Source organism: Lissotriton helveticus, chromosome 2_2 (assembly GCF_964261635.1).
Source record: "Lissotriton helveticus chromosome 2_2, aLisHel1.1, whole genome shotgun sequence".
Classification (NCBI taxonomy): Eukaryota; Metazoa; Chordata; class Amphibia; order Caudata; family Salamandridae; genus Lissotriton; species Lissotriton helveticus.
Window position 1 is genome coordinate 231,856,595 of NC_136060.1, and position 22,562 is coordinate 231,879,156.

Sequence of the window (22,562 nt, forward strand, 5' to 3'; positions counted from 1 at the left end):
CCCGCTGACCTCCATCCAGGTGCGTACTGAGCCCGGGCTTCCATAAGCTGATGCACCGGGGCGATTGTGCCTCCAAACCCTGCCCTGTGTGGGTGCCTCCAGGTGTGACTCCGCACCTTCCTATTTCACATGTACATTGGTCTAGGTCAGTCTGCTTGCTTTCTCTCTGCTGGTTGCCCTCTTGCAGCCGGGAGCTCAGGGCCACAAGAGTCACCAATCCCGGTGTTTGTTCATCCTCCCTCCCATTAGGTGTCAATGCTTTTGGATCTGCGGCCCTTTGATGTGTTTCAAGTCTCTGGGCCCATGTGGTACGCAGGCACAGCCGCCTCCTGGTATCTCCCTTGGCCCGCAGCTCACATGGTTTGTCTGCTCAGGGCCTAGTGTTCTTGATCTTGAGGCCACATCCTGACTTCCTCCCTCAGTCCGCAGCACACTTGGTGTTGCTCCTTACTTCTTCTATCGGCCGGTCTGAGCTCTCTTTTAACCAGGCCCACGTAACACCACTGATCCACTTGGCACCTACCGTGCCACTCCTCCCTGTCGGCTTGTAGTATTTTTCCAGGCTTTCCTTCAGACTTCATGCTGCCATCCCCTGGTTGCTCGTATAGGGGTTGTCACTGGTGTCCTTTCCACCCTGGGCCGGCTCCGTCTCAGGCGGTGATCGGCAACCCCCCTTAGTCTTCTCCTTAGTAGCTTCTCTCTTCCGAGGTGGGGGGGCCTTCATCTAGCCACGCACCGCAGCTGCGCAGGACGCCTCAGGCCATAGGGACATCTCTCTACCCTCCAGCATGGGGACTGGGGCCACATCTCAGCACGAGGGGCCGGAATTCTCCAAACTCCGAGCTCTGTACGTTCCCAGTGCTTTATGCATGGGTCCCCACTGTGCGCCTATGGATAATTGGATGGATTGTGGGTCCTCTGTGGTTAGCTCATTGGAGCTCCACTACAATGCGGCCATCTTGCTTTGAGCTAGGCCACGCCATGGGTTATGGTTTTATAGGAGTAAAGGGTGGAGAGTAATTTAATTTTTCCTAATTCATATTTTTTTTAATTTAGTTTTTAAAATATTTTTGTGTTGTCAGTATTTTGTTTGTTTTTAATTATGAACTGACTGGAATGGGAATATTATTTTTACCCCTCTGCAAATCAACACTTTCCCTACTGTTGCACTGACTGGAGTGGGAATAGTAAATTTTATCTAGTCACTATCCAACACTTTCCCTACTGTCGCACTCACTGGAGTGGGAATTGTAATTTTTCCCTCTCTGCTATCCAACACATTCCGTACTGTTACACTTATTGGAGTGGGAACAGTAATTTTTACACCTCCGCTATCCAACACCTTCTCTACTGTTGCACTGACTGGAGTGTAATACAACATTTTCAACCTCCATCCAGCACTTTACCTACTGTTGCACTCACTGAAATGGGAATAGTAATTTTTACCCCTCCGCTATCCAACACGTTCCCTACTGTTGCACTCATTGGAGAGGAAATAGTAATTTGTACCCCTCCGCTATCCAACACTTTCTCTACTGCTGCACTTTAATGTTTAATGTTTTCATTTATGATAGAATGTTCTTGTTTAGATTTTATGTTATTGGTATTCTTTTATTTTTTATTTTATTTGATACGTTTTATATAGTGCTAGCTAAACCTGGAGGTATCGGAGCGCTTTACATGCACAGGGAAACAAAAGTTGCATTGCATAGCATGACATAGGGATGCATAAAGATATAAGCCAAACATTATAATTAGGCATACATTACAAAGCAGGACATAAGGGTGAAAGAGGATAAAAGCAACATATAGTAATTAGGCATACAGAGAAGGGTAGGAGGAAAGCTCAGGAGGTTAAAACAGTCCAATATCCACCTGTCCATGATGGACAAGTGAGCAGGGAGTCCACTAGGTTATAGAAGATGAGGTGCTTTGGCTTGGATGTTAAAGTATTTCTTGAGGAGAAGGAGTTTCAGGTCCCTTTTGAAGCAGGGGAAGGAGGGGTTGCATCTGAGGTCAATCGGGAGTGAGTTCCATATCCTGGGTACGTTACCAGAAAAGGACCTGGACTGAGTGGTTTTCTTTTTCAGTTTTGGGGGGATGAGAAGAAGTGAGTTGGATCTTCTCAGGGGTCTGGATCTTCCGACTTTAACCAGTTTGTTGTTTAGGCAGTTGGGGGAACGTGAGTGAAGGGTTTTGTGTGTGATGCAGGCCAATTTGTAGAAACATCTACCTTCAATGGGCAGCCAGTTGAGGGAGTGGAGGGTTGGCGTGATGTGATCAAACCTTTTTACCCCAGTTATGAGTCGGGTTGCCATGTTAAGGACTGACATTAGTGGAGCTAGGTGAGCTTTTGGCGTCCCTGTTAGGATGGCGTTCCCGTAGTCCAGTTTGGATAGGACTAGGGATTGAACAATAATCTTGAAATCGTCCTGGGGGATTAAAGATTTCATATACTTCAGGTGTTTTAGTGAGTAATGTACACTTTTTGTAGAGTTTTTGATGTGGTCCTTCATCGATAAGTTCTTGTCCAGGGTAATGCTTAGTGACTTCACCGAGTCGGATAGGGTCAAGAGAGCAGTGTAGGGCATCAAAGTTCTTGAGCCAGTCTTGGATGGGAAGGTGGTTACTTTTTGTAGCGAAAGTATTAATTCTGTTTTGTTTGGGTTCAGCTTCAAATGGTTTGCGTTTAACCTGGATTGGATCTTGGCTAGTGTGACGTTGAGGTGTCGGATGTCACTGGATGATTTGATTTTGTAGTAGAGTTGAGTGTCATCTGTATATAAGTGATATTAAACTCCGGCTTGTTTCAGAATGATTGTAAGGGGTTCCATGAAGATATTGAAGAGGGATGGGGAGAGGATAGAGCCTTGAGGGACCCCAAGTGTGACTTGTGTTGAATTAGAGAGACAGGAGTTAATTTTAATTTGTTGTTTTGGTTCTACACCCTTTCCTGAACCCTGATTGAAAGGTGTTGAGAGGTTGAAATCATCAATATGTTTGTCAAGTTGTCAAAGAACGCTTTTCTCCAAGGTTGTGGCAAGGAATGGGAGGTTGGAGATAGGTCTGAGGTTGTTGAGATCGTCAGGGCCGGCCCCTGTTTTTTTGAGCATGGGTGCGATTTTTCCTAATTGAAGGGAGTCTGGGACACAGCCTGATGTGAGAGAGCAGTTTATGAGTTTGGTCCAAAAAGGGGTAATGATGTGGTTGAGTTTTTGTACTATAGTGGCTAGGAGAGGATCCATAGTGTGGAAGGTAGGCTTTAAGCTCACAATTTTATTGAAGACCTCACTTTCAGACACGAGTTTGAAATCCGACCAATTCGCATCATATTTCAGTTGGAAGCGGACCGGTTGTCCTTGGTATGATTAGGATCTGCTTGGTCAAGGGTGGGTAAATTAAGATTAAGATTAGAGGTGTGCTGGAGGTTTTGATTAAGGATTGCCCAATTTTAGTGACTTTGTCTGTGAATAAGCTGGCAATTTCTTCGCATCGATCATTGGTCGCTTTTATTACGTGAGGGGATGCGCCGTTCGTTTGCCTTTTGACAATGTTGAAGAGTTCTCTACGTCTATTCTTGGCCTGGTTTAGTTGGCTGCAGAAAAATGAGGCCTTTTCTCTAAAGGTGTGCTTTTTTATATTCCGACCGTGCAGACCTAAGTAGCACAAGGTGCCTTGTTGATGGGCTTTGTCTCCAAGTCCTTTCCGCAAGTCTGAGTTGTCGTCTTTCGGTATTGAGATCCACAATGAACCCTGATTTATATTTGGTAGATCTCAATTGTTTAGGTTTGAGTGGTGCTACTTGATCTAACACCTCCATCATTGTTGAGTTAAAGTGAGCTGTGAGGTCAGCGGCCGACATAGTGGTGGGCGTGGACTGTAGATGGGCATGAATCTTGGATTCAAGTTCGGGGATAGGGACTTCATTGATGTTCCTGCTCCAGTGCTTCGGTGTGGCAGATCATATTGGTTGTGATCTGACAGGTGAGTCGATATTAAATAATATGTGGTGGTGGTCAGACCAGTCAATGGGAGAGATCGCTCTCAGAGAGGCCAATTCATTTTTGGTGATGATCGCATCCAGAGTTGCTCCTTTGATGTGTGTTGGTTCATTGCAGAGTTGTTTGAGGTTGGTTAATTCTAGCAGGTTTGAGAGGTTCTGGACAGTGGTGTCTTCTGTTTTGTTTCAGTGGATATTGAAGTTACCAAGTCACAAGTTTTTTGTCTCAGTTATGGAGAAGCGTGTTATTAGGTTGGTTAGTTCTTCGGCGAAGAGGGCCCGCCCCCAGGGGGATGATGGATAGTGTGAAATGTGATTGGCGTGGTGCCTTTCATTGCAAGTTCGAAACCAAAGTACTCCAGAGTTCGGTATTCTGCAGCTTTTAATAATGTAATCTGTATACCTTCTTTGTGAACGGTCGCTAGCCCACCACCTGCTTTGAGCAGTCTGTCCTGTCAAATGATGTTGTAACCTGGTGGGGAGAGAAGGTCTAGAATGGGGTTAGAGTGGCCGTTAAGGCAGGATTCTGTGAGAAATTCTATGTCTATTTTTTCCCCGAGTAAAACTGTAGCAACGTTTGTGGCATGTTGTACTGCTGATCTACAGTTGAGGAGCATGCAAGATAGAGGGCAGGAAGTTTTGATGATGTGGTGTACTATAAGGATAGTGATGTATTGCGCTGGGGGCCTGGGCGAAAGGACTGTTCTGGGGTTCTATTTATGCCAACTATAACAGGGATTGCAGTGGGAGCTGTATTTTGGATTGCTTTGAGGTGAGAGTCGTTGATCTCCTCTGCTTCCTTTGCTGGAATGGGGCAGAGAGCTCAGTTAGATCGATGAGCCTGTCTCCCCAAAGGGATGGAGGGCCATGGGGGGTCAGGTGGGGCCATGGAAGAGGCTGTGTGGGGAAAAGCATTGTAACTACCCGGAGAGCATGAGCAAGGTGGCTTAAACGGGTTGGGACGGTTGAGTGGTAGGTGTAGAATGTCGGCTGCTAGGGCGTACATTTTTTGCATCATTCTGGTCAGTTTTCGGGTAAGTGAGTTAAAAGAGTTTCTAGTCTTCGGAAGAAGCAGCATATGACTAGGGTCTGTAAAAGGCGAGAGCACTGGGTTCTGGGATTGAATGGTATCATTGGGGTTAGGTGTAGGGATAGATTGAGCATGAGGCGTTGGGTCATTGGCACTTCCAGTCTTGAGGTAAGGAGGAGTTGTTGTGGGTCTTGAGTCAAAGAGAGAAGAGTGAGCAATGGTATGGAGGGGGACAGTGTCCATGGGATTGGCTGTGAGATTGATGGTGGGGATGGTTTGGGCAACTGGTCTTGGGTCAGAGAACGGAGAGGGAGCAGTGATTTAAGGGAGGTCCGTGCCCGAGGGATTGTCTGTAATGTTGGACCTGGGGATGTTTTGGTCAGATGGAGTAAGGTCAGTGTTGGAGTTGGGGATAGTTTGCGAGGGTAGAGTTGGGTCTATTGAGGTCAAGTGGGAGTGGCTATAGCGAGTTTAGTAGCAGAGAGACTGCAGTTTGTGTCCGATCTGACTGGCCCGAGATCAGCTTTGCTGTGTTTTTTAGCTATGCATTTGCTGGTCCTGGTGGGATTAGTGGATGTCATGATGGTGGGTTTTTGTCGGCGGAGTATGATAATGGGGGTAGTGGGATTGAAATGGGTGATGGTGGATGTCCATGAGTTGTAGAGTGGATTGGCAGGGCAATTGGCTCAGTTCTGGGACATTTGTCAGGGTGGAGGTGTTTGGGGAGGTTGGGTTTGACGGCTCTGTTGGGTTAATGAGGAGAATAGTGTCGGAAAGTGATAATCAAAAGTGGTGAGGTGCGGGTTCGTGTCCTGTATGAGAATGTTTCCTGTTCTGAAGATGAAAATGGTGAGTTCCCCTTTAAAGGTAGGGAAATGGTTGTGGAGATTTTTTCGACATGGGAATATTGACTGACTTGGTGACTAGGACGTTTGTGTATAAGACAAAGTCAGTTTTCGTCGTGCCATTAGTCATGGTGTAGTAGTTGTTTACAATGAGTGTTTCCAGGTGCTATTTTAAGGTTCTGTGTTTTAAGTTCTTTTTAGCATTACTGGACAGATTTTCCTGCTAGATTATGGGCCATGAATTGGGTCCGTATCGCCTGAGTGCCGAGTTAAGCGGTTTAGCGGGAGCATAGTTAGCAACTGAGAGTTCCGGTTATATATGACTCAATGGGAGGAAAGGTTAATTGCGCATTTGAGTCCTCGAGTTCTCCTACATCAGGGGTAGTTCAGAGTAAAATGCAAGGTTTGCGGGGCAACGTAGCCCGTGGGCTGTGGGGAAAGAGCAGAGATCCAAACTCCCAGTGTCTGATGGTGGAAGGATTAGCCCGTATTTTACCAGCTGTCCTGGAAAATTTGAGGAAATATAGCTTCTGTCACGTTTTTTGAGAGGATCGCCTGAAAAACGGTGGGAGGTGCTTTTATGTATTTTACAGAGCCGGGCTGGATTGCAGTTGTATCAAGAGAGCAATATAATTGATAGGCAAGCTTTTGGGTTTGAAATTGCATATAAGGCTTATATAATGCACATCTTTAGGCCGCCTCTTCTGGCCTAGATCTCCCTAGGAGGCTCAATGCCTCCCCATGAGGTCTAGCTCTGTGGGGTGTCCCTCTCCAACTTCCTTTGCTGTCCACAAGCGCATCTGCTTGTCTCAAACTGGGATGCTTCCCTCTGGTGGGTTTGACCTTTCCCGGCATCTAGTTTAATCTCTTTCCTCGTGGTGCATTTTAGTCTCTTCTTTGCAGTAAAGCATCGCTCACCAAACATGTGTTTCTCTCCCTGTTCTCATCTGGGGTTTGCCATGGCTCTTTTTCCGGTAGGGCTGGATGGGGCCTTAGCATTGTTTGAGTCCCCCCGCTGACTTAACCTTATTCTTATCATAGCAGGAAACAAGATTTTTGCTTTGTTCAATCTGTATCTGTGACATATTTGCCTATCAGAGGCCTTTCTGACTTATGCAGGCAGTCTCAGAGACACTTACATCACTGTAATAAAGCAGTTAAATCACACAAAAAAAACCTCACCAGCATGTACAAAAGCAGGCGGTACCACGAGGGTTAATAATTAAAAGTCAAACATGTTGAGGGTTGTTGTTTGAGTGAGGTTTCTTGACAGCGTATCTAGTGCAGGTGCATTTATCTGATGAAATCTCCTTCCTGTTAGTGAGGCAGGAAGTTCTGAGTCTTTCGTCCATGCCTGTTACAGGTTCCTGGTATCAAACGTGTGGGCGCACATTACAACTGTCAGGGATTTTAAAGTGTGCAAAAATGATATATTGAGGCACCACCTGATGTAAAGACAAATGATTGCTGTGCTGGGCAAAGCTTAGTAGGTAGACCTTCAATCTACCAAAGTCATATTATGTGTCTAATCCACATTGTACAAAGCATGCCTGCCACAATACTAGCTGTGTGACTGATAGGATGCTGTAAAAATAAAAAGACTGATTAGCTTGCTCACTGCTTTAGCAACTATTGACAATTCAATTAATTAAATGCGTCCACTGGCCGCGCGTCTGACCATTTTGGGGTCAGGCGTTGCTATTCGACCGCTGGCCGAATACATCTGATATATGTGTGTGTGCGTATTACCTACTGGCGGTCGCCAGTAGGTATATATAGTTAGGATTTTTTCCCTATGGGATTTTTGAAAATTCTATGTCTAATAACTTTGGCGTTTGTGGACGGAATTGGCTGAAATTTTCTGGAAAATGGAACATTTTGTTTCTGAGCAGCCCCTGGAAATTTGGGGGGGTTCGTCCAGGGGGGGTCGAGAAAAAAGGGGGGTCCCAAAACGTGTTTTTAACATTGAGTTTTCCATAGGGCGGTTGGCCTCACTTTTAGCCTGAACGGCTGAATGGATTTGCACGAAACTTGGCAAAATTGTAGGGACTGGTAGCCCGATGTGCCTTTTGTAGGTCTCAATATATGTGCTCCAGTGGATTTTGAGAAATTAACGTTTAAAAAAAGATATATATCTGTAACAGCGGACCGGGCAGCGCCCCGGTTCGCGGACCTTACGCGTACCGGAACTTCGCGTAGCGAAGCTGATTGGTTCTCCGGTGTCTGTCAACATTCTAAACAGTCCGGAGCGGCCGCCATCTTGTCTCTCGGTAGGATTGAGAGACAAGAAGAGGCCAAAACAAAGGGGGAAATAACCATAAGGGGGCATACTAGATCCTCCCTGACCCCCTAGGTTTAATGTGGAGGTTTTAAAAGGGCCCCGCGGGGCAAAAAAAAAAAAATTTTTTTTGTTTTTTTGCGTGGGTAGCGCCCGGTCCGCGAACCGGGAAGCGTTCTGGGCAGCGTACTGCAATGAAAAATGAATGATAGACTTTTCAAATACTGTATGTTAATTGATTGTTGGTTTTGTTGATTATTTTTTTATTTTTTTTTATTTTTCAAGCAATTATTTATTATTGTGATTGTGTTTCAAAATTTAATAACATTTCTAACATTTCACTGTCTGAAATGTCGTCATTTTCATTGAACATAGCTTGTAATCTATGAGGGTGTAAAATGTCCTCATTTTGAAGGAGGTCATCCACTGCTTGCACACATTGCAGTAGTTCTTGGTCCCAAGTTTCATCCATAAATTCTATATAATTTGGATCAATTAATTCTTGGCTGCTCTGTTGCAGGACAATTTGAAATGAAACTTTCTGTTCGCCTTCCATGTTGCCTGAAATTTGGATTAAAAAAATATATATTAGTAGAGATAGGGCACTGTTGGGATTAATTTTAGATAGGCATTTTTTAACAGAGAATTTATCTTTGGGCAGTGTATAGTATCAGAGTGGAAGTAGGAATATAAAAAAGTGTATGTGATTTAACGTAAGTAAATTCATAATTATAAAAGAGAAGCCTAACTCCATCCATAACTATAACAGAGAAGTCTATCTAAATCTATAACTACTACAGAGGGATAGTATATAACTATCAGAAAAAGTTTACCATATTAACTGATAGTGCACAATATAGTTCAGTTTTTAAAATAACAACTTACCTTTAGAAAGAAGTTGAAGTGATTAGTGAAAATCCAATTGAAATGTACACCAGGAAGTAGTAGTCAAAATGGCTGTGTTTCATTCTCTTCTTTTATATATATTCAGGTACATAACCAATCAAATGTCAGGTAAAAAAAGTAGAAAATGAAAGTAACATTTTCATTGGTTGTCAATTCCAACACTTCAGATGTGTTTTGAGAAGTAATTTACCTCAGGGTATTTAGAGAGGTCTACAGGCTAAATGGCTAAATGGAATTCCAATCAAATTTGTGAAAATGGTAGGGATTGGTATGTAGTATGAGCTAATCTATATTTGGTGAAATTGTCTCCAGTGGCTTTTCTGTAAACTACTTTCCCACCTTTTTTGATGGTGCGCTTCCCAGGGAGCGACCCGGTACGCGAACCGTTGAGCGCCCCGGTTCGCGAACCTTAAGCGTTACGGGAGTCCACCATTTTGTGTTTCGGTCGAATTAAGATACAAAATGGAGGGCAAATAATGTTCAGAATGGGTAGAAGGGGGCACGGTAGACTTATCTTGACCCCCTAGGTTTTGTGAGGGTGGCTGAGGAGGCTTATATGTGCGAAAAAAAACCATTTTTAAAAACAATTTCGCGAGGTTAGCTCCCGGTTCGCGTACCGGGTAGCGCCCCTGGGGAGCGTACTTTGTTGAAAATTAGTGAAAAAAGTTAGAGTAAAATAATAATTGTGAGTGATCAGATGTAGGGTAGCTCTGAGAAGAGCTTTTGGGTTTATGGTACATTTAGGTACTTATAAGTAGGTACCAATGCACAGTCTTAAATTCAGAGTGAAAATTCTGTTGCCCTCATCTGAGAAGTGAACTCCATCTCCTCTGTAGATATCTTGCATGTAGTAACGCAAGTTATTGTTGTACATGGAGCCCATTCCATGGTCTCTCATGTAAGCTGAAACAGATTTGTTTACATGCTTCCTCGACTTCTCAATTTGTGGACAAAATTGGTTTGACCACCTCCATTTCTGTCTTTGGCATATATTTGAATATACCAAGGCAGTCTGAGGAAAAAGTGCCATTAATTGCTCCAATGGTGTCCTTTAAAAGCATTTCCAGACCTACCCCAGTCAAAGTGCCCAAATCATTACCTCCACAGTGCACAATTAACAGGTCAGGTTTGGGCAAATGCATAAAGGTTTTCACCAATGGTATCAATTGGTGACATTTTAATCCTCTGTGGCCAAACCACTTAATTTCCACATCTTGTAAATTGAGGTTAGGTAATTTTCTGTTCTCAGCATACCTGTGAGCCCAGTGGATATAACTATGTCCAACAATCCAGACAGAAAACATGGTGAGAGAAGGTTCTCCTGCAGTCAGATGAAGTGTGGCAATGAAATGGCAGTTGAAAAAAATGAGAGTTTAAAATGAAAAAACTGTGGAGTTTCTGTGTTCATGAAGCAGTAACAGTGATTGGTGGATTTTGATTGCTGAAAACAGAAAGTTAGGGTGCATGGATGAGTTATTTGAAAGATGTATTTTGAATGGTCAATAAAAAATCATTAAATGAAAGAATGCACTGGATATGCAGGTGCACTTAGAGTTCAGAGTTCAATTGCAACATTGTTGTGTGAACTTGCAAACACCAGACGTCTTCCAAGAGGTGGTTGCCATGCAGAAAAGGCATGAAATGGCAGAGGGGGGAAGGGTTTTCATTTGAAAAAAAGTGAGGGAAGAGTTTTGATTGGGTGACATGAGAGATATGTGTGAAGAATTACAGCATTTCTGTGCTTTTGATAGCTGCAGACTCTGGAGTGCATACCTTTTGCTCTGCTGAAGACAAATTGGTGTGTTTCTGAGACTGTTTTCAAACTCAAAGTATTTGCTAAGGTGAGAAAATATTTCTTTAATTTAGATAGAGAATAGTGTGCTTTAAGGAGAAAATTATGAATTATGTGGCGCAAATTGCTTGTAAATATGCTCCCACCTGTGCATGGAAAATTTAGATTTTGAATGTTTGTGTTACATAGCCATGTTAAAAGTGATACAAACATGCTGCAAAGGCAATCAAAAAACGCTTTTATGTGTCTTAAGGACATTTTAAGTAATTTTCCCATGTGCAGTGTTTTGAAATTATGATTTGAAAATCGTTTTTGGGGAAAAGGAATTGTTTTTAAATTTATGACAAGGACATAATGGTGTATGCTTCTTTATAAGGCAATTGACTGTCCCTGATGTTATTTTTCCCATTTTAATGTAAGACCTTTCTCTGTGGCGCAAATTGCTTGTAAATATGCTCCCACCTGTGCATGGCAAATTTAGATTTTAAATGTTTGTGTTACATAGCCATGTTAAAAGTGACCCAACCATGCTGGAAAGGCAATCAAAAAACACTTTCATGTGTCTTAAGGACATTTTAAGTAATTTCCCTGTGGGCAGTGTTTTCAAATTATGAATTGAAAATCGTTTTTGAGGTAAAGGAATGTTGTTAAAATTTATGTGCGCCATATGCCCCCAAATTTCTTTTTCAGGGGTGCAGCAGGGTGTTCTTGAGACACCCCTGCACCTTTGGAAAAATTCCTAATTTGCGATGAGCTAATTGCTAATCGCAAATTGCACCTTCATTCATATGGGTATCCTGGCCCATGGAAATGAATGGGTAATTTGCAATTAGCAATTTGCTCATCGCAAATTTGGAATGGTAAAGAATTGCTATTTATTCCTTAAAATTCGCTATTTAGGAAATGCAAAATAGTTTGATGGTACATATGGCGGTTGATGTCTAACAAGATAAGAAGCTTAGGGATACATTTATGATGACTGGCGCAATGAAGTGGACATCACTTACTTCATTGGTAGAGCTTTACATGTATTATGTCCTCTGTATTCTTCATCAAGCGTAACTTTAATCTGCAATCCTGAGTAGGCCTCACGTTAAACAAACCTCTGGATAGGCCACACCTTATCGTCATCATGAATTAATCATTTAAAATGCTAGGGACAGATTTATGATAGGTGTATGCCTCTTTTGCGCCACTTACAAAACACTGTCCACGGGGAAATGACTTAAAATGTCCTTAAGACACATGAATGTTTTTTTTTAAAGCGTTTGCAATTTTTTTGGGTAACTTTTAACATGGCTATGTGACTCAAACAGTCAAAATCTAAATTCACCATGCACAGGTGGGAGCATATTTACAAGGAATGTGCTCCATGGGGAAAGGTCTTATAATGTAATATGGGAAAAATGACATCAGAGACAGTGAAATGCCTTATAGAGAAGCATACACCATTATGTCCTTGTCATAATTTTGCAAACCATTCCTTTTCCCCAAAAACGATTTTCAAATCATAATTTGAAAACACTGCACATGTGGAAATGACTTAAAATGTCCTTAATTCAAAATTTGCTATTCTTTATTTTGCGATTGCACTGAAGGATTTGCAAATTTTGCGATTCCTCAAATGCAATGTATCAAACAAAAAATATGTAAAAAATAACATTAAGGATTTGGAAACTACCACCAACTTCTAGTTTGTGGTAATTTCCGAATTCTTTTCAAAAAGCATTTTTTTCCAAAAAACAAAAGGTGCCATATGACGCCAATACATGTCCTTAGGGCATGTATGTGCGCCATATGCCCCCAAATTTCTTTTTCAGGGGTGCAGCAGGGTGTTCTTGAGATACCCCTGCACCCTTGAAAAAATTCCTAATTTGCGATGAGCTAATTGCTAATCGCAAATTGCACCTTCATTCCTATGAGCCTCCTAGCCCATGGAAATGAATGGGTAATTTGCAATTAGCAATTTGCTCATTGCAAATTAGGAATGGTAAAGAATTGCTATTTATTCCTTAAAATTCGCTATTTAGGAAATGCAAAATAGTTTGATGGTACATATGGTAGTTCATCTGTAACAAGATAAGAAGCTTAGGGATACATTTATGATGACTGGCGAAATAAAGTGGACATAACTTACTTCATTGGTAGGCCTTTACATGTATTATCTCCTCTGTATTCTTCATCAAGCGTAACTTTAATCTGCAATCCTGAGTAGGCCTCACCTTAAACAAACCTCTGGATAGGCCACACCTTATCGTCATCCTGGATTAATCATTTAAAATGCTAGGGACAGATTTATGATAGGTGTATGCCTCTTTTGCGCCACTTACAAAACACTGTCCGAGGGGAAATGACTTAAAATGTCCTTAAGACACATGAATTTTTTTTTAAAGCGTTTGCAATTTTTTGGGTAACTTTTAACATGGCTATGTGACTCAAACAGTCAAAATCTAAATTCACCATGCACAGGTGGGAGCATATTTACAAGGAATGTGCTCCATGGGGAAAGGTCTTATAATGTAATATGGGAAAAATGACATCAGAGACAGTGAAATGCCTTATAGAGAAGCATACACCATTATGTCCTTGTCATAATTTTGCAAACCATTCCTTTTCCCCAAAAACGATTTTCAAATCATAATTTGAAAACACTGCACATGTGGAAATGACTTAAAATGTCCTTAATTCAAAATGTGCTATTCTTTATTTTGCGATTGCACTGAAGGATTTGCAAATTTAGCGATTCCTCAAATGCAATGTATCAAACAAAAAATATGTAAAAAATAACATTAAGGATTTGGAAACTACCACCAACTTCTAGTTTGTGGTAATTTCCGAATTCTTTTCAAAAAGCATTTTTTTCCAAAAAACAAAAGGTGCCATATGACGCCAATACATGTCCTTAGGGCATGTATGTGCGCCATATGCCCCCAAATTTCTTTTTCAGGGGTGCAGCAGGGTGTTCTTGAGATACCCCTGCACCCTTGAAAAAATTCCTAATTTGCGATGATCGCAAATTGCACCTTCATTCCTATGAGCCTCCTAGCCCATGGAAATGAATGGGTAATTTGCAATTAGCAATTTGCTCATTGCAAATTAGGAATGGTAAAGAATTGCTATTTATTCCTTAAAATTCGCTATTTAGGAAATGCAAAATAGTTTGATGGTACATATGGTGGTTCATCTGTAACAAGATAAGAAGCTTAGGGATACATTTATGATGACTGGCGAAATAAAGTGGACATAACTTACTTCATTGGTAGGCCTTTACATGTATTATCTCCTCTGTATTCTTCATCAAGCGTAACTTTAATCTGCAATCCTGAGTAGGCCTCACCTTAAACAAACCTCTGGATAGGCCACACCTTATCGTCATCCTGGATTAATCATTTAAAATGCTAGGGACAGATTTATGATAGGTGTATGCCTCTTTTGCGCCACTGTGCGTCACTTTTATGATGCAGCGGCGGTGCAAAAGATTTGCTATGAGGTGACAAAATTACAAATTGATGCATTTAGGCAGATATGTCATGGTGTAAAAAAAATGCACCACATGAAACCGATGCAGCAGTGATGCAAAAGATGCACCATGTTGCAAGACAAAACAAGTTTGATGCAAAATAAGGAATAGCAAAATTTGCTATTCCTTATTTTGCGATTGCACTGAAGGATTTGCAAATTTTGCGATTCCTTAAATGCAATGTATCAAACTAAAAATATGTAAAAAATGACATTAAGGATTTGGAAACTACCACCAACTTCTAGTTGGTGGTAATTTGCGAATTCTTCTCAAAAAGCATTTTTTTTTTAAAAACAAAAGGTGCCATATGACGCCAATACATGCCCTTAGGGCATGTATGTGCGCCATATGCCCCCAAATTTCTTTTTATGGGGTGCAGCAGGGTGTTCTTGAGACACCCCTGCACCCTTGGAAAAATTCCTAATTTGCGATGAGCTAATTGCTAATCGCAAATTGTACCTTCATTCCTATGAGCCTCCTAGCCCATGGAAATGAATGGGTAATTTGCAATTAGCAATTTGCTCATTGCAAATTAGGATTGGTAAAGAATTGCTATTTATTCCTTAAAATTCGCTATTTAGGAAATGCAAAATAGTTTGATGGTACATATGGCGGTTCATCTGTAACAAGATAAGAAGCTTAGGGATAGATTTATGATGACTGGCGCATCACCAGGGATGTGCCAGTCATCCTGCGCCGCTGTTCCGCCACCCATGGTGTGCTGCATTTACAATGCGGGGCATCATGGGGCAAAAATGGCACAGATGCGTGACGTATCTGTGCTGTAAAGGTAGTGATTGCTGGAGTTGTATCGCAAGTGCGATGCAGCTCAAGCAAGGCTCAGGGGTGCCCCATCTCCACAATGTTGCGTCAAGACCTATGCCTGCTTAAAGCAGGCGCAGGGTTTTGACGCAGCTTTCTCCTATCTGATTGTAAATACGGCACACCATGGGTGGCAGAGCAGCGGTGCACGTTAACTGGTGCATGCCTGGGGATGTGCCATTTAACATAAATCTGCCCCTTTACATTTAAGTATGTGCAGGGGACACAGAGTTGGTGAGGCTTATCCAAGGTTAAGAAGAGATGAGTCCTGTTCACTGAAAAATTAGACATAGGCTTCACCTGCTCAGCATCGCTGGACATGGCTAAATAATAGCTGCAAAATGTTACTCTTGTTAAACAATTTTACTATTATAATCTCTGAGATTTGTCTCTTACTCTGCAACATCTCATTGTTGTTATCTTTCTTTAAAGATAAAGACAACATCAACATGAGCGACAATCTGCAATCAGTTGATTTTGACCTCATCATTGAACTTGTAATTGAAACATCAGTGGATGTTGATCCCTTGGATGATTTAAATCCTGAGGATGAAGAAGAGCGTGATGAGGATGCAGATTTGTCCGAATTATATGACATAGGGTGGGAAGCTGACCTGCTTGAGCCTAAGGAACTATAAACATTTATTTTTAAAATTTATAATAAATAAAAAGTAAAAGTGTAAACCGTTTAATTTAAAAATAAAGACACCTTCAAAAACAGGTTATGTGTAGTGTCTTCAATAAAATATTAAAATATGCTCATAAAATTAGATCAGATTCACATATAAAATAGCACAGGTAACATGAATATAAATTCCATTTCTTTTCTGCTATTTCTGTATTGTAAATTTGCCAAGGACTAAAAAATCTTCTATTTAAAATGTCAAGTAGTGTGTTAAGTTTTTGATCACTGTTATTGATTTACTGTTTGGTAATAGTGGTTAATAACATTTTTTAATATATTTTACCACAGATTCAACTGCAGATCATTTCAACATTTCACCATGCCAACGAAAGAAAGAGAGAGAAAGGCTGCAAAACGTCAAAGACAGCAGGTGAATCAAAAGAAGCAGCAGTCCTCTAACAAAAAGATTTGTCAAGTCACGAAGAAAGCACCGGGTAAGAGTACAAAAACATTCATAATTAATATGTGTAGTAAAAAAAATATTACTACAGAAAATGTTTCAGTCCATAAAAAGAGAAGCAATTCAAATGGAAAGGAAAGGCCAATCAAAAATGTTACTGCTAGAGCAAGAGATAACTCTGTGCATGATTGTAGAAGGAAACAACAGTTTAGGGACATTCGTAAACGAATGTTCCGCAACAGGATAATTGGCAATTTGTTAAAAAGTATTAAGAAAGGTCAACAGAAAGTGGTTTTTTATAAGAGAAAAAAAAAAGTTGAGAAAGTTATTGATCAGGCATTTGAAATTAAACGTAAGTTATTTATTTTGATAATCAATAGAATTAGGAAGCTAAACAAGGCAATTTATGATTTCAAAAGAAATAGTAGATGGAAGAGAATAGTTAATCGTAGTAATTTTTGTGAAGTTTTTTCTGGAGAATGGATTCATAGTTCAAGCTGTGAGGCATTTTTTAATGAGGAGAGTTATTTCCAGGATAATGATTTGGTGCATGCAGTTGACACCAGTGGTCGTGCTTATGAAGTGAAAGATGGTTGTCCAGTTGAAAAAGAAAAACTTGTGACAACAGAGGCAGAAGAGGTGTTAGGTAATGAGGTTTTAGGAAGACGTGCTAAGGGTCCTGTGTACACCTGGAAGTGTAGTAGTATTTGTAGTGTGCGACAGGATTCCATCAATTTGCTTTGTGATTTTGTACGGTCATTTAATAAGAAAAGTTTGAAGCAGAAAATAAGGTTGTTGCAAGAATTAGATCCTTGCAGAGTGAGAGAAGTGACAGGTTTGCATGGTCATTCACTGGCTTGTCTTTCCAGGAGAGTATGCCAGAGTGTTTTTCATCATTTCAGGATGCTAGCAGTGCATCATAATAAAGTGAGGAAATTAGTTAGAATGTTGTATTATGCTAAGAGTCCAGCAATTCTGCTTAAACAATTATGCGCTGCTCTTTTGCATGGTTCTGAAATAGATGTGAAGAATATATGTGAAGAAATTGAGTTTTGTTACTTTGGAAGTAAAGAGGAGAATGTTGAAATTGACCAAGAAGAAGCGGGTAATGTGGAAGATAGTGTACAGGTTTCCAGTACAGATAATTTCCAGAGGGAAATTGTCACATTTCAGGTCAAATCAAGTGAGAGGCCAAATTTCACTTGTGTGTGTTGTCGACGCACTTAATATAAGAATCAGACTAAGTTAGTGGATTTATATGCAAAAAGTGAAAGGGAAAATAATAGTGAATGGAAGGATTTTGCAACATACTTGATGGTAGAAAATTGTTTTGATTTGGGATTGGATCAACGTGTGTGTACTTATTGTTGTTGCAAATTAAATCAAAACCAGATGCCTGCTAGAGCAGTTCATAATAATCTGGAATTGGTTGAGATTCCTTCTGAATTGAAGGATTTAAATACTTATGAATCTATTTTGATTCAAAGTATCCATCCCTTTCAGGCTATTGTAAGAATGGAGCCAAAGACAGGGAGATTGCCTCCATCAGATTTACAGAGAGGATTAAAGGGAAGAGTTGTTTATTTGCCTCTAGATTTGAAGAAAAACATTAACACAATTGGAGTAGAAAAAGTGGAAGAGGAACCTCTGGTTATCTTAGTTAATGGGGTTCCGACAAAGAATAAGAAAATATGGCAAGATTTAGTAGATGTTAGGAAAGTTAAAAAGGCAACATTGTATTTGAAAAAAAATAATAAATACTATAAGAATGTATATGTTGCAGAAGAGGAAGTAAGTGAGGAAGAGGATAGCGATTTGTGTGCTGGTCAAATTGAGAAAGTAGAACCCTCTACTAGTGAAGAAATATATGAACATTATAGTGTTCATCCTTTGCATTCCAAGGAAGTCATGGGGAATGCTATTGAGTTGTTTCAAATGAAACAAGCCAAAGGGAGTCCCATTAGTGTTTGGGAGGAAAGTTTGGAAGCTCGGTGTTTCCCACAGCTTTTTCCAACAGGTCAGGGAGGAAGATATGATGAGCGACCTCATCAAATTCCTGCTTCTGAATACCGGACTTTGCGATTGTATGCAGGAGATGCTAGGTTTCGACAAAGCATTCCTTATTTGTTTCATCTCCTGTTTGAAAGCGATCTGTCTGGACTGTCATATGCAGTGAACCACATCTTGAAAAGTGGTATACACATGCAAAACATCTCGGCAAGTGACTTTATGGATAAAGTCAATGTCCAAGACAGTATTTTGGATTCTCACCTGATTAATCTCATGGCGTGTCAGCGTGGTACTAATGAGTACTGGTACCATCGTCATGGTGATTTAAAATGTATGCTGAGGAACTTAGATACTCCCACATGGTTCCACACTCTGAGCTGTGCCGAGTATGGCTGGGAAGACTTACTTGAATTTCTACGAGAGGCAAATGCTAACGTAGATAACATCGAATTCAAGACACCCGGAGAACTGTGCTCTTTGGATCCAGTCAATGTATGTAGGTACTTCAATCATAGATTTGAAGCTATGATGTCTTTCATCATGAATAAGAAGAATCCACCTCTTGGAGAGGTGTTGGATTTCTTCTGGAGAAAGGAGTACCAAGCAAGAGGTGCTCCTCATATACATATGTTGCTGTGGATCAAGGATGCACCTAAATTTGGAACGGATCCAGAAGACTCAGTGATGAGTTTCATCCAACAGTATTCTACGTGTGCTGTTCCAAACGCAAAGGAGAAGAAAAGCCTAAGAGAAAAAGTTCTGCATTTCCAAAGCCATCGATGTGGAAAGTACTGCCGTCGTAAATTCCGAAACAAGGACAAGTTCTACACCAAATGTCGTTTCGGCTTTCCACGACCGGTGATTTCTAAAGGAAGAGTAAACAGTTTGATGTCTTCGCTGCGACATAATGTCATGAAGAAATCACCTAAAAACACATACAATTTGAAGAGGAACGAAGAGTCCAAGTACATCAACGACTACAACCCGGTGATTTTGTCCATGTGGAATGCTAACATGGATATACAGTTTGTGGCTGATAACTGTATGGCTGTGGCTCGGTATGTGACGTCTTACATCACCAAAAAAGAGAAGACAGAATTGAAGGATATGTGGGAGGACATTTCCCATGAAAAGAGCCTCAGCAAGAAGTTGTACAGTTTCAGTCTGAAGATGTTGTCGCATCGAGAAATTGGAGCTTACGAATGCTCTGACCGGTTGTCTTCAGCAAGTCTCTATGCCAAGTCCAGGAGTATCGTTTGGGCGAGTCTTGGTCTTGCTGCAACGCGTAATCGAGTTCTGAAACCTGTGCGGGAAATTGAGTATTTGGCGGAAAAGGAGCCAAACAGTACCGACATTTTGAAGACCAACATGTTGGATACACATTATCCAAATAGAAGCAGTCACCTCGACAATGTTTGTCTGTATGAGGTTCTTCAAAATTACATATTCAAGAGGAACATCAAAGAAGATACTGAGAAAGGAGTGTATGCTGTAATAGGAAGTGAGGGATGTCTGGTCAAGCAAAGAAAATGCCACTTGGTAAACCATCGAAAATTGAGTGGCGAATCTCCTGAAAAAAAGGAGTTTTTCTATTTAGCACTTTTGCAACTTTTCAAGCCTTGGCGTGCAGAAGAGGAACTGCTTGGAGATTTCCTCTGTTACGAAGACTCTTTCAATGCCGCCAAGGAGACCATAGAATGTCCTGCTTTTCCCAAATATGTAGAAATGTTGAATGCGGAAATTGAGCAGGAAGCAACGATTGCAGCCGAGATTGCCAGAGACAGTTCTCAGGACAGTCAGAGTTCTGCTTCATTGAGTCAGGATCCACTAGGAGGACCTGTTATCGAAAATGAAGCTGCCACTGCCATGAATGAAGTGGAAAGAGCCATGGCACATGCTCAGGAGGATGCGGTTAACTTAGAAGAGTTGGAAAGACAACTCAACGTTGAGCAGAGGAAAATATATGACGAAGTTACCATGCAAATTGATCATGGATTAAGTCATGACAAGAAAGAGTGCTCATGTACGTCGTTGAAGCCTGTCCGACTGTACGTGAGTGGAGAAGCGGGAACTGGAAAAAGTTTCCTCATTAAAGCAATTTCATGCTATTTGCAGGAAAGGACAGAGTCATAGCTGTCTTGTGTTGTCACCGCTCCAACTGGACTGGCAGCACATAACATTAAAGGGATTACTTTACATCGTTTACTGATGCTGCCAGTGGAGCATGACAACAAATTACAATATCACAAGCTATCTGGAGATGCTTGTTTTGAAGTTTCAAGAATCTTGAGGAAAATGAAACTTCTTATCATTGACGAAGTAAGCATGGTTTCCAATGTCATGCTTGCCTTTGTGCATTTGAGAATGCAAGAAGTTCTCAAAACAGAGTATGATGTGTTATTTGGTGGCAAACACATCATTGTTTTCGGAGATCTTTTGCAGCTGACACCAGTGAAAGGGCAACCTGTGTTCAAAATGCTCACGCATGAAGATACCAGGAAGTGCCTAGGCAGCATTGGCAACGTCAATATATGGTTAAACTTCAATTATGCTGAACTGCATTAAAATATGCGTCAGGCGAAGGATGAAGTTTACAAGACTATTCTACAAGATGTTAGAATTGGAAAAGTGACCGAGCATGGGAAAGAAGCTTTACATGCACGATTACTGTCAAATTTATATCCAGAACAAGATGTTGTGCCTGAAAATATTTTTCAGAAAATTACTGATAAGAAATCTGGAATATGTTTGATGCCAACTCTTGCAGAATGTGCCAAATTCAACAACAAAATGTTGCATTTAGAAAAGCAAGAGATTGTGAAACTGGAAGCTATTGACAGAGTAGAGCATATGGGATCAACAATTATTTTGTCTGAGAATCTGAAAACAAAATTGGATTCATTAGAGAAGAGTATATCTAAAACTGCAGGTTTTGAAAAGACTCTGAATGTGTGCTTGAACTGCCGTATAATTTTAAGAAGGAATTTACATGTTGAAAGAGGTCTGGTAAATGGATCAATGGGTAATGTTGTTGATTTTGTAAAATACAGAAATAGAGATGGAATTGAATTTTTAAAAATTAAATTTGATGGCATTGAGGAAGTACAGCTAATTGGTCGTTGCTCTGCTAGATTTTTGCTTGTAAAAGACTTATATGTTCGCCGTAAGCAGTTTCCTGTTTGCTTGGCATATGCGGTGACAATCCATAAATCGCAAGGTTTAAGTGTAGACTGTGCATTGGTGAATATTGGCAGTTCTGTGTTCAAGGAGGGTATGGCATATGTGGCATTGTCACGAGTTAGAACTTTATCGGGATTGTACTTGATTGAGTGTGATGTCACAAACATTTGTGCGGATCTAGATTGTGTTAAGGAATACAATAGGTTAAGAAGAGAGTATGCGCCACATTTGCCTCAGTATCCTTTGTTTGAGAAACGTGTGGTAGGCCGGAAACGAAGAAATGTGACCAATACTGGGGAGGTTGTAGCAAAAAGACGAAAAGTCGATGAACCTAAAATTACAAGCAGAAACAAAAAGGATTCTGTTGAAGATGTTGTTGGTTTTCAATTTGAAAACAGTTCTAGTGTCAACTGCTATGCTAATGTAGTGGTTAATGTTTTGTTTTCTCTAGAAAATGTAAAAGAAGAGATTGTGGTCAATTCTGATCAAAGATTTTGCAGTTTGTTAAATTCTGTGTTAGAGAAATGTAGCACTGATAGAACAAACATAGAAAGTGTGTCTGAAATTCGAAATCTGTTAGACAGATGTTCAGGCCAAACACAATTCTCTCAAAATATTCAGCAAGATTGTCAGGAGTTTTTAATGTATATGCTTGATGTATTGCATGCTGAAGGTGTAGATGTAGATCAGCTGTTTGGGCTTTCTTATCAATGGCAGCATGACTGCGAGAACTGTATGGTATCAAGTACTACTAGTGTAGACTCAGAAAGATTTATATATTTAACTTTGCCAGACAGTAAATCAGTCTCCTTTAATAAGCTAGTAAAAGCAGCTGATCACAACATGGAGTGTAGCCAATGTAAATCTGAAATGATGTCCACATTATTTATACGAACATATGGCCAGTATGTCATTTTAATGTTCCAACGATGTAGGCCTGATGGAACAAAATTGACAACTTTAATTAAAAATTTTGTAGCTTCGCAGTTGTCAATATCAGGAAGGACTTTTGTAACTGCAGCAATTATATATCATGACGGCCCTTCAATAACATCAGGACATTACACAGCTTATTTAAAGTCTAGAAATGGCTG